This window comes from Silurus meridionalis, chromosome 28 (assembly GCF_014805685.1).
Source record: "Silurus meridionalis isolate SWU-2019-XX chromosome 28, ASM1480568v1, whole genome shotgun sequence".
Classification (NCBI taxonomy): Eukaryota; Metazoa; Chordata; class Actinopteri; order Siluriformes; family Siluridae; genus Silurus; species Silurus meridionalis.
The window spans coordinates 8,587,859-8,603,711 of NC_060911.1; the positions used below are offsets into that span (position 1 = coordinate 8,587,859).

Sequence of the window (15,853 nt, forward strand, 5' to 3'; positions counted from 1 at the left end):
GTGTGTGTGTGCGTGTTTATGGTGTGTATATAATAACTACAAGATTTTTAGAGGAAAATTGGCTGTGTGTGTGTGTGTGTGTGTGTGTGTGTGTGTGTGTGTGTGTGTAAGAGTATATGAGTCTGGCTGCCATTTTTTTCTCCTCTTTGTTTAGTATTATTGTCTTGATATTTGTTTGAAATATTAATTAAAATATTTTAATTATAATGATTTATATTTATTTTATAATTAGCATATTTTTATTGTCTAAAATATTTATTGCAATTTGGTTATTTGTTTGTTTGTTTGTGTGTATTCCAGCTCTTCAACCACAGGGAATCTGCTTGAGCTTAGAAAGGTAGGATTTATACCAGACACACACTCACACACACACACACAGACCTGAACTGTCCATGTGCTGCCTCGGCACCCTCAGTGTCCTGCTCAGCCAATCAGGGTGTCCACTGAGCCATGAATGACAGTGATAAATACCCACCCCCCTCCCATCATCAGTGCTGTTAACAAGAGCAAAGCATGCTGGGTACACGCCGAAGGAGAAGAAAATGGGATCTCGGGCAATTCATTAATAATCAGTTGTGTGTGTGTGTGTGTGTGTGTGTGTGTGTGTGTGTGTGTGTGTGTGTGTGTGTGTGTGTGTGACTGAGAGAGCGAGAATAGGGTAATCATAGTCATGTCCACACTATTCTATTTGTTGTATTCCAGCTCAGTGCTTTTGGACATCTGATTCAAATTCACTTCACACCACGCTTATGAGCAACCTCATTTTCACTTCTGTGTGTGTGTGTGTGTGTGTGTGTGTGTGTGTGTGTGTGTGTGTGTGTGTGTGCGTGTGCATGTTGTAGCAGAGCTAAAGCTAATACTGCTCGGATTAAGCCGTCTGTGGAGCACACTGCCTTAATATTTTAAGAGGAATATTTTTCTGCAACGACATTGACTCAAGAAATGCATACAGCATATCGGGAGACATCGTAAAACAAGGTTATCTCAAATGATCTGAATATTAGGGACATAAGGTGTCATTAGGTCACTTCTTAGTGTGCCATTAGGTCATGTTATGTGACATTAGGTGACATCAGGAGTTAATTGAGACATAGACATGATTAGATAAGATTATGTTACATTAGTTGCATTGCATCATGGTGGGTGACATTAGGTAGCAATAGTTCATGCTACGTGACATTAGAAACTTTAGGTCATGTTACGTAATCGAAAGTTTAGTTCATGTAATGTGAGTAGAAGTTTAAAGAAATATAGACATCATTAGATGACATTACATGGAAATAGTTCATGCTATGTGACATTAGAAACTTTAGGTCATGTGACAGAAAGTATAAAAAATATAGACATTATTTGACATGTGAGCCACTAGGATATATAAGGAGACCTTACGTTTTCTTATATACAATGCAGTCAATGTATCTACCTAAGTATCTAGATAAATAACTGAAAAGAAAAAAAAATAATAATAATTTAGCAATATGTACAAATTCTGACTCGACCTGATGGAATTACTATTCACATTTTCTTCTAAACAGATGACACCCAAAATGTTGAAATGTGTAGACAAATCCGAGGCAGCTCACACATTGGTTCTGACCTCAGGAGCTGGACAGAAGGCCAAACATGCTCAATTAACCCCCGACATCATTAGGAAGTGACGATAGAGTCAGCCAACCGCATTCAGATTTTTTTTTGTTGTTTTTGTTTGTGGAATAACGTCATCCCCGTCTTCTTGAAGGCCAAGGCTTTGCTGAAAATGATTCACTCAAGCAATGCCTTGTCTGTTTTGAAAGAGTGTGTGCCATGTGATTTAGGAACATATTCGTATGCGTGCAATTAGTGAATAAACTGGCAAAGGGAAGACAGAATGCTTATGATTATATTCATTTGATTTGTATAGACATATTTTATATATTATATACAATATTTTTCTATATAGAGTGATCAAATGCTCTAAAGGTGTGCTTTTTTTTATATGAAAGATAGTTATAATAAATGTATTAATACTAGTTATAATAAAATAATAGAAAAAATAGAAAAAAAATAGAAATAATAAAGTTATTTCAGGGATCAGAAATAAGTTAATGGCTAATAACTGTTTTTGCTAATGGCTAAATATGGACATGTATGCTATTAGAAACTATTTATAAGGCCTTTATTGGTTATTCTCTTATTTCTGTTATAGCTCCATTTTATGCCATAACAATGACCTTGCTAGCTAGGAATTAAAGGTACCAGTAGCTTGTATGGGGCAAAATTCACACTTAATATGTACCCAGTATTAATGTGTAGTTTATAAGTTTGAAATAAATATAAAACGTGCAATAGAAACTATGAACGTTTTCATTTTGGTGAATATGAGTTGCACAATGTATGGGTGTAGTTGTCATGTGCACAGTGGGCGTCTTTTCTGCGCGTCCTGAATGCACATGAGCTCCGGAGCCGACTTTCAGCCCGCTCCAAAATTAGCCGATGTTTTTGTCACGTCAGCTCCTGTTAGCGCACTCCTGTCATACCCCGTGCGCACTACCCACTGGCACTCTCTCCATCTCCACACCTGCTTATCCTTCTCTCCAGCTGCTGACCTCACGTCCCTCCGTTCTCTAAAACGACATTTCCGTCTTCAAACTTTCGTCTGCAATACCTGCTTTTCAGTTGTACTCGTTTGCGTGGCTTCAATATGAAATTATTCTGAGAATATTTCCTACAATATAACATTTCCCAGCATTATTTACTATTAATATGTTGCTTCATCAGCTCTGCCGTGTCTTTCTCTCTGTTCATGGGTGCCGTAGGGTGAGTTCTGGTCAACCAGACGACAAGAGGACATGAATAACAATTACCATTGCAGTCATTCCTCATTACCCGGGTTTATGATATTTACACAGCAAGAGTAGATGTTGTGTGGAATTGGTCTGTGAATAGGAAACAAGTTGTGTTGTTTTTTGTTTTGTTCAAGTCAAGTCACGTCAAGTCAAGTCAAGAAGCTTTTATTGTCATTTCAACCATATATAGCTGATTTAGTACACAGTCATATGAGACAACGTTCCTCCAGAACCCTGGTTCTACATAAAACAGCGTAGAGCTACATCACACAACGTAGAGCCACATACAGGACACAGAGGTCAGGACTAAAGTGAGTGTCCTCGCCTCATAAAGTGCATCATGTGCAACCGAGTGCAAACAGTGCAAAACAAAAGACAGTGGAAACAGATACAAAAAAAGAACAGCACCGCCAGTAAACCTACTGTATGTTATACTGTACAATGTGCAAAAGAGGACCGTATACAATAGTATACATTTAAATTATCAAATATATAAACACAGACGTTTGTGCAAAACATCAACAGCAGCAGTAAAGTAGATGTGCAAAGCAGCATGTAAACAGTTATATAGTTATGATAAAATAACGATATAAAATTGGTGGTGGACATGGATGTGTGTTAATTGAAACAAGAATTTAGTGTGTGTTTGAGTTCAGGTTGTATCAATTCAGTTGAGTGAGTGTGTGTCTGTGAGTTCCAGTTTCTGTTTTTGAACCTCTTCCCTGATGGTTGGAGAGTGAAGAGTGTATGTGAGGGGTGTGTGCGGTCATCCATAATGCTGTTGGCTTTGCGGGTACAGCGTGAGGTGTACATTTTCGTGATGGAGGGGAGAGAGATGATCTCCAATGATCTTCTTGTCCGTAATCATCATCCTCTGTAGGGTCTTGCTATCCGGGACGGTGCAGTTTCCAAACCAGGCAGTGATGCAGCTGCTCAAGCTGCTCTTTATGGTCCCTCTGTAAAATGTGGTCTGGATGGGGGAGGGAGATGGGCTTTCCTCAGCCCTCTCAGGAAGTACAGACACTATGTGGCTTTCTTGGTGATGGAGCTGCTGTTGAGTGGACAGGTGATGTTCTCTGCCAGATGTACACCAAGGAATTTGGTGCTCTTGATGGTCTCCATAGAGGATCAATCATTGATCACTGGTGAATGGCCTCTCTTTGCTCTTCTAAAGTGAACAACCATCTCCTTAGTTTTGTCAATGTTCAGGGACAGGTTGTTGGCTCTACACTAGACCGTTGGTTGTTGCACCTCTTCATTGTATACTGACTTTTTCTGGCTGATGAGACCCACCACAGTCGTGTCTTCGGCGAACTTGATGACGTGATTCGAGCTGTGAATTGCTACACAGTGGTGAGTCAGCAGAGTAAACAGCAGTGGGCTGAGCACGCAGCCCTGAGGGGCGCCAGTGCTCAGTGTGGTGTGTTGCAGATGCTGTTCCCAATCCGGTCCCAGTCAGGAAGTCCAGGATCCAGTTGCAGAGGGAGGTGTTCAGGCCCAGTAGGCTCAGCTTCTCAAACAGTTGCTGAGGGATGAAGTACTGCAGTCTATGAACAGCATTGTATGTATGTGCCCCTATTGTCCAGGTGGGTGTGGGCCAGATGGAGGGTCGTGGCAATGTCATCGTCCGTGGAACAGTTTGGACGATACGCAAACTGCATGGGGTCCAGTGAGGGTGGGATCTGGCTCTTGATGTACCGCATGACGAGCCTCTCGAAGCACTTCATCACAATGGTGTGAGTGCAACAGGATAAAAGACAATTGAGGCAGGAGACTGAAGACTTCTTTGGCACATGGATGATGATCGTTGTCTTGAGGCATGTATGAACAATGGCGCTGCTAAGGGAGATGTTGAAGATGTCAGTAAAGACATCCACTAGCTGTTCTGCACATTCTCTAAGCACTCAGTCAGGTATGTTGTCTGGTCCAGCAGACTTCCGTGGGTTCAGCCGTGGTTAGACAGAGCACCTAGTCATTGGGAGAAGGGGTGGTCTTCCTTGCTGCCACATTGTTCTGCACCTATACACAGAAGTCGTTTAGCGAGGAGGGGGAGACATCATGGTCGCAGGCAGGTGAAGTTGTTTTGTAGTTATTGATCTCCTGGATGCCCTGCCGCATGCGCCGGATGTCTCTGCGGTCCTGAAAGTGGCCGTAGACTCTCTTGGCATGTGCGTGCTTTGCCTCTCTGATGGCACGGGACAGTTTGGCCCTTGTTGCTCTTAAGGCCGTTCTGAAGGCGGAGTTGCTAGCCTTTAGTAGCACATGCAACAATGCAAAAAAAAAATTTCTGACCTCATCAAGATGGAAGGGATTTTTTCCAGCTTGGTGTTGGTGTAGATATTCAGTATTGTTCTCTACATAGCTGATGGTTTGTCAGCGTATGTTATAAACCTAGCAGCAATTATGTAATAGTGACGATGTGGTGTACAATGGTGTCTAAGACTTGGCAATAGCATCATGTGAGAAATATAGCACAACGCAGTAAGTGTGAGGGATGATGTAATGCTTATTCTAACAGTTTTGACATATGTGCCATAACATTTCATAATTAGGTGCAATCAAATATGCTGTCTAGAGCACATGGGACATAATTAAGCTCTTACTGTAATCTCTTACTACCAGAAGTAATATTGTTTTACAACTAGATATAGAATGGTATCTTGTGGCTGTCTTGTGTCCGCAGGTTCATGGTGGAAAGGCAACCTGCGTACATACACGCATTACACTTTCTCATATTTAGAAGAGTTAATGCAATACTCAAGATCATGACACACTCCAGTGGCATCGGGTTCATTCTGTTAATGTGTAAGCTTCTCCACTCTTCCACTGGAGACTTTGTGCAGATGTTGGGATTGGATTAGAGCTGTTCTTTATATACAGAGTTAAAGTGTTTGTGTGTGTGTGTGTGTGTGTGTGTGTGTGTGTTTTGTGCCAATCCTCAATTCATTCTTTACACTTTAAAACAGCAGGTTATATAATCCTACAAGAGGCTGGTAAGCATGCACTTATGCAACATTGGCCTCAAGTGAAAGCTTCCCCTCTCAGGCTGACAGGAAAGTAACAATCTATTTGAAAGGTAGATCATTTCAAGCAATATAACACACTATATATAAAACAAGTAATATAAATATGTATTAGATTTGCCTCTATTTAATTCAATCATTGTAATGCACATGGATGTACATATGTGGTACATGAATAAACAAATACAGTATCATCAACATTTATGTACACATAATATTGGTTACATGGAAACATGCCGTATTATTCACATTAACCCAGCTCACATATTACACACGTGCGCAAAAAGTGCATAAATATTCATTAGATTCTTCATGCAGCTGTTTTTCAGCGAGACTGTAACGCTCGTGTGTTTCATCGCAACATTTTTCAGTTGTAAAAACATGTTGAGTACCGTGCCATCACTGTATATACTTCAGTCAGGCATAAAATTATGACCACTGACAGGTGAAGTGAATTATCTGTTAGTAGGGGGATTTATTAAATAGCAAGTGAACATTTCGTCCTCAAAGTTGACGTGTTAGAAGCAGGAAAAATGGAAGGGGCTAAATAAGGGCTAAATTGCATCTGGGCCAAAACATCTCCAAAACTGCAGCTCTTGTGGGATGTTCCTAGTCTGCAGTGCTCAGAATCCATCAAAAGTGCTCCAAGGAAGGAACAGTGGTGAACCGGTGACAGGGCCATGGGTGGTTGAGGCTCACTGATGCACGTGAGGAGCGAAGGCTGGACCGTGTGATCCAACAGACGAGCTCCTGTAGCTCAAATTACTGAAGAAGTTCATGCTGTTGATGCTCGATGGGTCAGTACTGTTTTGCCAGCAAAAGGGGGACCAACACAATATTAGGCAGGTGGTCATAATGTTATGGCTGATCAGTGGCCATAAAGAGTTGCCTGATCAGTGTTTGTACACATAATAATGGAAACATGCAGTATTATTTGCATTAATACACATAGCTAATACATTATACCTGCGATTGCTTTGTTTTGCTAAATTATGTAATATATTTTGTTAAATTATGATCGCCATTCTTTAGGACTCTTGGGTAGGCTAGGCCATGTCTCGACTTACGACATTTTCAAGTTACGATGAGGTCATTGGAACTCATTTCATAGTTCTTATTATCGGTGATGCCTGGTTGCTGGCGGAGTGGTGTGTTACAGTCGAGCGAAACTCTTGCATGTGCCGATAACACTTTTGCTGAACTTTCCCCTCTGCCAGAGTGCAGATGCAGAGAGTCATAAATGTAAATGACACCAGTAATTAGACCTGGTCGATAAAAGTTGTAACTCTGTGTCCAATTAGTGAGCCTGACGTCTTCTGCAACCGCAATTCCAGATGTAAATAGCGAAGAGGCCAACAACACTGTTGACCGAGACGATGCACACGGCAGCAGATCCTGAGATTTAGTCTTAAATCCAATCCTGCTCTGTTAGTCCTTATGCATACCTGGTTCAGCTCTTTTTCAGCTCCGACGGATGAACTGAAGCTGAAACATCAATAAACTCTCTTTCTGCGCTTGTGCATGCACGTGTGCAGTGTGTACAGCAAGACTAGAGGACCAAATCCTCAGTGGTGCCACTACTAAGAATCTATTAATAACATACTATCTTTTACTGTACCATTACAATATATTAAGCACATAGTATGTGTCCTGCTGCATCCATCTTTTACATAAATCATGCAAATTGTTTCATCCGCTGCTTATGAGAAGTAATAAGACGAGTCTGAGGTGTGAAATTGCTTGCCAACAACAAACAGGGGTCCGATTTACAGTAGGTGTCGCCACAGCAGTAATTAACTGCATTAATAATTAATAATGACGTGAAAGTTCTCACAAGGGTCTCGCAAAGGATTACAACAAATGTGCTTGTGTGTGTGTGTGTGTGTGTGTGTGTGTGTGTGTGTGTGTGTGTGCGGTCGCGTGTGAACATTCTCTATCCTTTTCATGTGCATCTTTTCAGCCACAGAGATCCCCGTCTAAACCAAAGCTAACAATTGACGGGGTAAAAAAAGTCAACGTCAACAGCGGATTCTTTTTCTCTCTACACTTCTCTCGCTCAACCTCGCTCTCCCTTTTTTGGGCTTCTATGTCTCATGCTCTCTCAGTCTCTCTTTTTTCCTGTTACATCAGTATAGCAGCAGTCTTTCATGGACAGTGAAGTGTAAAATGGATGGAGCGAGAGACACAATGCTGCTGATCAATCTGCCACGCAGGAGAGAACTCTGGGTAAACGTGTGCGTCAGGAGTGTGAAGGGAGAGAAGCGTGTCCGAGAGAGAGAGAGTGTGTGTGTGTGTGTGTGTGTGTGTGTGTGTGTGTGTGTGCGTGTGTGTGAGAGAGAGAGACCGAGAGAAAGAGGGAGGACAGGTTCATTGTCACGCTCTAGAATAGGCTCAAATTCACTCTGACTAGGCTTTTTACTCGAAAAAAGGAATCTTAGATAAACAGCGTAAAAAAAAGTAGAAAAGGCAACCGTACACTCACCACTTTAACACAATGCCTGGCAGACCTTCATTATATTCCTCTGCTCTTTTTTTTTTCTCTTTTTTTATATACAAATACAATTCGATCAGTTTGTTTGACGGAGCAAATCTCAGACCTGTTTTCATGAACAAAAAGCGCAAACATATGGCATGCACTTGTAGAAATATGTACACACCTGATTTATTATGTGCTACCAGGAATTTTAATCAACTTTATTTAAAAGTCGCACTAAAATAGTCTTTTTTTTTTTTTATTAACTTTCGAAAAAGCTGTTGCTTTTCTAAACGTGTGCAAACTTTCATTAGTAATGCTTTTGACATCATTTGAATCCTTTTAAAATATTTTTTTTCCTGGGTGATTACATAATTTCCTATGTCTATGGCATTCCACAATTCTATAGCAGTGGAATCTAATGTACAGGTGCGCAGGTTATCAGATTCTGTAAACAGTATTATTTCAACACAAACCCTGCATTAAGTCCTTTAGATTTAGAGCTGAAATGATGTATAAGTATTCGATTACAAAACTGTTTCGTTTAGTCCATTAAACTACACACAGAGCACTATGTTTCCCAACGGACCATTATTGCTGACGCACCACATGCTAAACTTTGGAGCGATCTGGACAGGTATCGCAGAAGACGTTGCAGAATAAAAAATGTATTCGGCCCAAAGAAAACGGCAAAAAAGGCTCGGAAGTTTGGGATAATTTCAAGCTAAAGAATGCAGAATTTAAAAGAGATTTTATAATATTTTTATTTATATACAGTGTGGTCAAAAGGTCCCTCCGCAGTGGCCGTGTAGAGCAGGGAGCGCAGAGAGCGAAAATTTCAAGCAGCTTTCCCGAAGACAAAAAAAACCACATTGCGATACTGTGAGAGATTTAATAAATAAATACATGAGTAAGAATAATAAAATCTTTTGTTTTGTTTTTATCTTTATATCTCTCTGAATTGCATCAGTAAGGAGTCAGACTTAAAAAATGAGCAGGGGTGTACAAACTTTTGCTTTACGGAGTACAGAGAGGTGTAATAAGGGATCAAATAGATTTAAGGACAATGTAAAGGCAATGTCTGCACAATGTCTGCTAGTTTTTGGTTTAATGTGTAATGCTAATAAGCAGGGTTTGTGGCTTCGTTGTGAAGATCGCATGCTAGCTTTTTGCCATGACAATAGATTTTATCGTCCTGCATGTTCATGATTTCTATTTATATATTTATTTGTATTCATTTTTGTCAGCTCTAAGCTCAAAACATTAGCAAAGGAAGCCCCATACTTCGGATGTTTGATGGACTTTATATGAATCATGCTAGTCCTCTTACCTGTGTGTTAGTTTCTTTCCTTTTATCCCCTCCCCACTGATTTTTATTTTCCCTCTCGAACACACCCCACGCTCCATCCCTTCATTTCCACCCCTCCGTTCATCCCTGCGGGCGATCTCTCGCTGTGTGACATCATGCTGCTTCCTGTCTCCTTGCCAGTTTGACGACAGCTTCCTGTTCCGCAGGCTGCTCCGCGTCTCCGCGACGGCAGATGCTGTCACCACAGCAACTGTCACTCAAAGGGTTGAACAGGTGGACTGAGGTGTTTTGCATACAGAGAAGCGCTTCGACACGCAGCCAGCCGATAGTTTGGCAAATCGACACAGAGTATTTTGTCGTGTCGCTGGAGAGAATCAGGGTACAGCGTCAATCTAACGCAGGTCAACAAACAATATCTTCTGTAGACATAATGTAAAGGAACATTTACAAAACGGTGCAGTAAAACAATCGAGAGAAATACTGCGATTGGCTGTTTTTATTTCAATAAAAATCCCTGTAATTCTGGGTCTGGCTTCAACTCCTGTACTGTTGTCACTGTCGGTGTTGCTGATGATGACGATGATGTTGTTATTTTTGCTGATGAAGCATTTAGATTTTTTTTGCTGTTGTTAATTATGCTGTTGGTGTTGTTGATGATGTTGGTGTTGATGATATTGTTGGTGTTGTATGTGGTGTTATTGATAATATTGTTGCTGTTATTGATGATGCTTCTGGTGTTGTTGATGATATTGTTGGTGTTGTAGATGATGCTGTTACTGTTGATGCTGTTGGTGTTGTTGATGAGGCTGTTGCTGTTGATGATGTTGGTGTTGTTGATGGAATTGTTGATGATGTTGGTGTTGTTGATGGTATTGTTGCTGCATGTTGTCACTGCTGATGGTGTTGTTTATATACGTTGTTGCTGCTGATGGTGTTGCTGCTGCTGATGGTAGTGTTGCTGATGGTGTTGTTGCTGCTGATAGTTGTGTTGCTGATGGTGTTGTTGCTGCTGACGGTGTCTCTACTGATGGTGTTGTTGTCACTGTTGATGTCGCTGTTGTTGCTGTTGTTGCTAATGTGTTTGCTGTTGCTGTTGTTGCTAATGTGTTGTTGCTCCATGTTGTCGCTGTTGATAGTGTTGTTGCTGCTGCTGAAGGTGTTATTGCTGCTGATGGTGTTGTTGCTGCTAATGGTGTTGTTGCTGCTGATGGTGTTGTTGCTGCTGATGGTGTTGCTGCTGATGGTGTTGTTGCTGCTGATGGTGTTGTTGCTGCGTGTTGTCACTGCTGATGGCATTGTTACTGCTGCTGATGGTGTTGTTGCTGCTGATGGTGTTGTTGCTGCGTGTTGTCACTGCTGATGGCATTGTTACTGCTGCTGATGGTGTTGTTGCTGCTAATGGTGTTGTTGCTGCTAATGGTGTTGTTGTTGCTGATGGTGTTGTTGCTGCTGATGGTGTGGTTGCTGCGTGTTGTCACTGCTGATAGTGTTGTTACTGCTGCTGATGGTGTTGTTGCTGCTGATGGTGTTGTTGCTGCTAATGGTGTTATTGCTGCTGATGGTGCTGTTGCTGATGGTGTAGTTGTTGCTGCTGTTGTTTCTGATAATGCTATTGTTGCTTTCACTGTTGTTTATTATCTTTTTTGTTGTTGCTATTGTGGCTGTTGCTGCTGCTGCTGTTCGTGTAGCCATCGATTTGTCTGTTGTTACTTTTGCTTGTGTTGTTACTATTTGTTGCTGTTGCTGTTGCTGTTTTTTATTGAGTTGATGTTTGACGATTGATGGAGCAGGCCGTGCAAGACAAATGCCCACGAACTGACAATAAATTATTATCTTACACAGCGCACACAGAAACAAATCATCTGGATTCTACTTTTTCATCTTAATGTTGTTTTCAGTACAACATACATTATCTTACTCGGGAGATGAATAGGTTGTTAGACTCACCAGTACTGTAACTTAATAGAGAGAGAGAGAGAGAGAGAGAGAGAGAGAGAGAGAGAGAGAGAGATACATTAGCATGTATTTGATAAGAGGAGATGGATAGCACCTGGGACCAAGCTTTAATGTGTTACATTATCTGAATGATATAAGCACATGTTGGCATGATAAGCTGTGTAAGAATACATACTGAAGCTTCAGATATCAGACTTGGGCTCGTGCCAGCAACTATGGCCGGGTGCCCATCCCTCATTTGTGTCTTATCATTACAGTGGCCCAGGTAATGTACTCATGGGAAGCAGTAGGGAGAATAGACTTAGTTGAGTTTTCAAGAATAGGAATAATATGTGTACAAGACAGTTTAATACAGAACAGAAATATTGATGTTGGGCATTAAATCTGATCGATGCCTGCTGATTTGATTTCACCCAGAGAGCCTGACACTGGGTCTAGATTGCCGTTTATCATTAGATTTTTTTTTCCATATTGCATACAATACCCAGCTAGTCACATTTACACTGTTGAGAAGTTAAAGTTCCTGTGTATCTTGCTGATTTCTTAAAGCATTAACGCCCATCATGAGCATCAGTTTCAGCTGAGTCAAAGAAAATCATTGCACTTTCATCATCTCAAAACTCTACAAAAGCAACTGAAGTATTATTAATATTAATAATAATATTAACACGTTAACGCAAATTAATTTTAACGGCACAAATTTTATTTACACGCGATTAATGGAGCGCACATTTCTGTTTGACCCTTGTTTTTTTTTTTTTTTTAGATATATAAATACATAAATATTAAAAAAGAGGCCAAATTAAAACCTTAAACGCAACACATTTATTCACATCCTTTCTTTACTCAGATATAAAAGAAATTATAAACTCCACCGAAAAAATAACGTTTTTATTATTAGCGTTTTACTGATGCACCAAGTCTTAAATCCGGCAATTAACACCGTCCGTGTGGAAACATTTCCGTTCGGTGTCCTGGCGATTTATGTAATTTTAAATAATTACTTAAGTAAATAACCGTAATCACTTTAAAACATTTACAAGAATATTTTGTCTTTAACGAAGAATCATTCCATACATTCCATGCATGTTTTTTAAAGAATTCTTTCTTCCTGAATTTTTCCAAGCCTTGGTGATTAAGTTGTTGAAGCACATTTTACGGCTTGAGTCGATTCGGCATTAGCATTAAGAGACAGCTTTTGCTCAGTCTGAGATTTTGAAATTAAATTAGCATTAGTAAAATTAGTGTTAGCATGGCAGAAGCGTATTTAATTAGCATTTCTGGCTAATGACTGTTTTAATAGTGTTTTTTTTTTGTTTTTGTTTTTTTTTTCTTTTTTCTTTTTTTCCCCTTATAACAGAGCTTTAATGGGTGCACGAGACACACCCTTGAAACGTACTAATAATGCTTAGAAAATAAATAGACCTGCAGTAGTTTCAGACTGTTTTCTCTCATTAGGTCACATTTTTCTGAGGGCATTTTGTGATTACCTGGAAATAACTATCAAGAAAGCTATTGGAAAAAATTGATTTTGTGCTTTTTCAAGAATTTGCACAAATGAAACAAGCTTGTGGGTTTGATGTGAGCTTTTGGTTTGTTCATTTACTTCATTGGGCAGACGCCCTTATCCGGAGTGACTTTTTATTTCATTTGTACAATTGAACAGTTGAGGATTAAGGGCCTTGTTAAAGGGCCCATTAGTGGCATATTTGTGGCAGCTGGGATTTGAACTCAACTTTTTGATCACAAGTCCAACAGCCTAACTACTGAGCCAGCACTTCCCCATGGTCGTTCATATTATGTTGACCCTGCATTTTTACATTGCCATAGATACGTGCAGGTCGTCCCCTACTTACAATGGAGATATGTTACGACGACCCCATTGTAAGTCAAAAATAAAGTCGAAGATGGTACTGTGACTGTGACAGCCCTCCTGCTCCATGCTGATTTATAATTTAAATTTTCTTATATTTTAACCCTAACCCTAACTCGTTATCCGCTCTGAACTGATGGTTTTCCTCTTCTTTTTTCCCTACAAGCAGGAGACATACTTGGGCACTTGAAAGACATGCTTTTATCACTAAAATTGCTGTTTGAAACTTTTAAATATTTTAAATATTTTTACAATTTTGTTGTATCGCTCTCATCATCGTAAGATCGAAAACTCGAACCACTGAACTCGGGGACCATCTGAATATGATTTCAGCTTCTACTTGTATGTTAGAAGCATAAGCTCGACCGCTTGAAACTTTAAGACTCATTTGCTTTATTTAGTACCATTTGATTTATCAGCGTTATTGTAGTGGTGGACAATAACGAATTACATTTACTTACGTACTAAAGTAGCTTTTTTTGCATATCATGTACTTTACTGAAGTATTTCCATTTGGGGAGACTTTAACTTGAACTTCACTACATATCAATGTCTAATATTTTACTTTTTAACTCCACTACATTTTGCGAAATCGGACGTTCCTTTTTAATTTATGAGTGAATAAAAACGTACCTGGTCAAGCACACAGCAAGACACCAATCACGCTCTGTTTTGAACTTGTTTTGATTGGCTCTTGGTGGTATCTACTTATCACCAATATACAGTTCAGCATCAGTTCAACAGAGGAATTAATTTTGGAAAACACTCCTGACTCGAACAGGATTTGGGCTACTGATCAATGTAATAGATATCAATCGGTGTTTGACTCATTAATATCATTCTATTAATCGATCGCTGTGTTAAGAGAAACGTAACAGTCTTTTCACATAAACTGAGTTGATTAAGCAAAGAGTCTTATGACGAAGATGATAATAGGAACTTATACTTTTACTGGAGTCACATTACTAATACTGTGTATCTCTACTTTAACTCAAGTACATGGTTTGTGTACTGCCTCAAAGGTTCATCTAGGAGTTTTTCCTTGCCACAGTCATCAGGGGTAAATACACACTGTTCACCTTAAATTCTGTAAAGCTGCTTTGAGACAATGTCTGTTGTAAAAAGCGCTATAGAAATAAACTTGACTTGACTTGACTTGACTTGACTTGACTTGTCTCACCTGTGGCCAGACATTGACTTTGATCTGCTTTTAGGACATATTCATCCTTATACTTTAGAATTCTCAATAAAACTGACCCATCATCTATTCCAAACCCCTATAAAATCCTTTATATGACACCCAACATAATTTTTAAAGTTTCCGCCCAGCCGCGATCGTTAAACTTCCACCCCTCGCCGACACGTTGGCAATTCCAGGCGTATCCCTCTCACCATCGAGAAGAAATTGAGACGTAGTGTAAAAGCGGACATGTGATACCGTGGCTCAGGATCCGTGTGGTATAAATTCTGTCAGTTTGGAGTGATTTGTTCCAATGCCCGCAAGGTGATGGGACTCGGAGCGTGTCTCTGCCCGCCCTCTCCCTTCAGCCGGCAGCCATAAAAGAAAAAAAAAGGAAAAAAAACTCAATTCTTTCAGCGCTCTGCATTATCGACATATTAAACTTCTCTCATCCTCTTAGGGAGATACGGATCCAGGTGAGAGTGAATCTCTGTGTGAAATTAATTTTCACGATGCCTGGTTTACCCCCACTTTGGCTAAGTCTCTGATTACATCTCACAAGCAGCTCAGCAATACAAAATGAAGAACACAAATCACTTCCTGCATTGGTGCCAAGGTCACAACCTTGCAGATTTCAGTTTTGATCCGTTGTGTAAGGCAAAGGCCACAGATCAGATTGGTGTTGTTTGTGTTATCCGGTCTTATCCCGCTTCGTTTAGAGGCTTCATATTAGAGGATTCATATTTTACCCAGGAAGATTAGAATACATTTCTAGAGCTGTTTGGTGAAACTATTTTTATTTTAGAACAAAGCTTTTTAAGGATGAATGTGAGAAAATGTTCCCTCTTTTATTCCCTTTATTGTTTTTTTTTCCTATGTTTGTTTTGTTCATTTCTGTATTTCTTTGTCAGGTTTTATGCACAAAATCTAGTGAAAATCATCGAATGGCAAAACCCTTCTAAACACCCACCTGATATTGACCACAATGCCCATGACACTTTAACCCTAGCTATTTATCTCACAGACTCCCTACTGCAAATCACTGCGACTGGGACAGTTATAAGTACAGATGTTCACACTACAGCATATTTCACAAGGTAGACCATGGAATACCAAATCCCTTTACCTGGAAATACGTTGATTTAAAATATAAGGAATCGTAATTATCTCAGTGTTTATGATTTTGGCAACCAGGTTGCTTCCACTTTGAAACA

General features: G+C 40.0%; 1 protein-coding gene across 33 annotated transcripts in view; it reads left to right on the plus strand.

Moving 5' to 3' along the window:
- LOC124381468 (receptor-type tyrosine-protein phosphatase delta-like) overlaps positions 1 to 15,853 on the plus strand; it is a 434,510-nt gene that overhangs the window by 248,219 nt on the left and 170,438 nt on the right. For all 33 annotated transcript variants that reach the window (XM_046843111.1, XM_046843117.1, XM_046843118.1 and 30 more), the window contains one exon: positions 301 to 337. The gene's annotated coding sequence lies outside the window, so the exon portion shown is untranslated. The remainder of the gene's footprint in view (positions 1 to 300; positions 338 to 15,853) is intronic.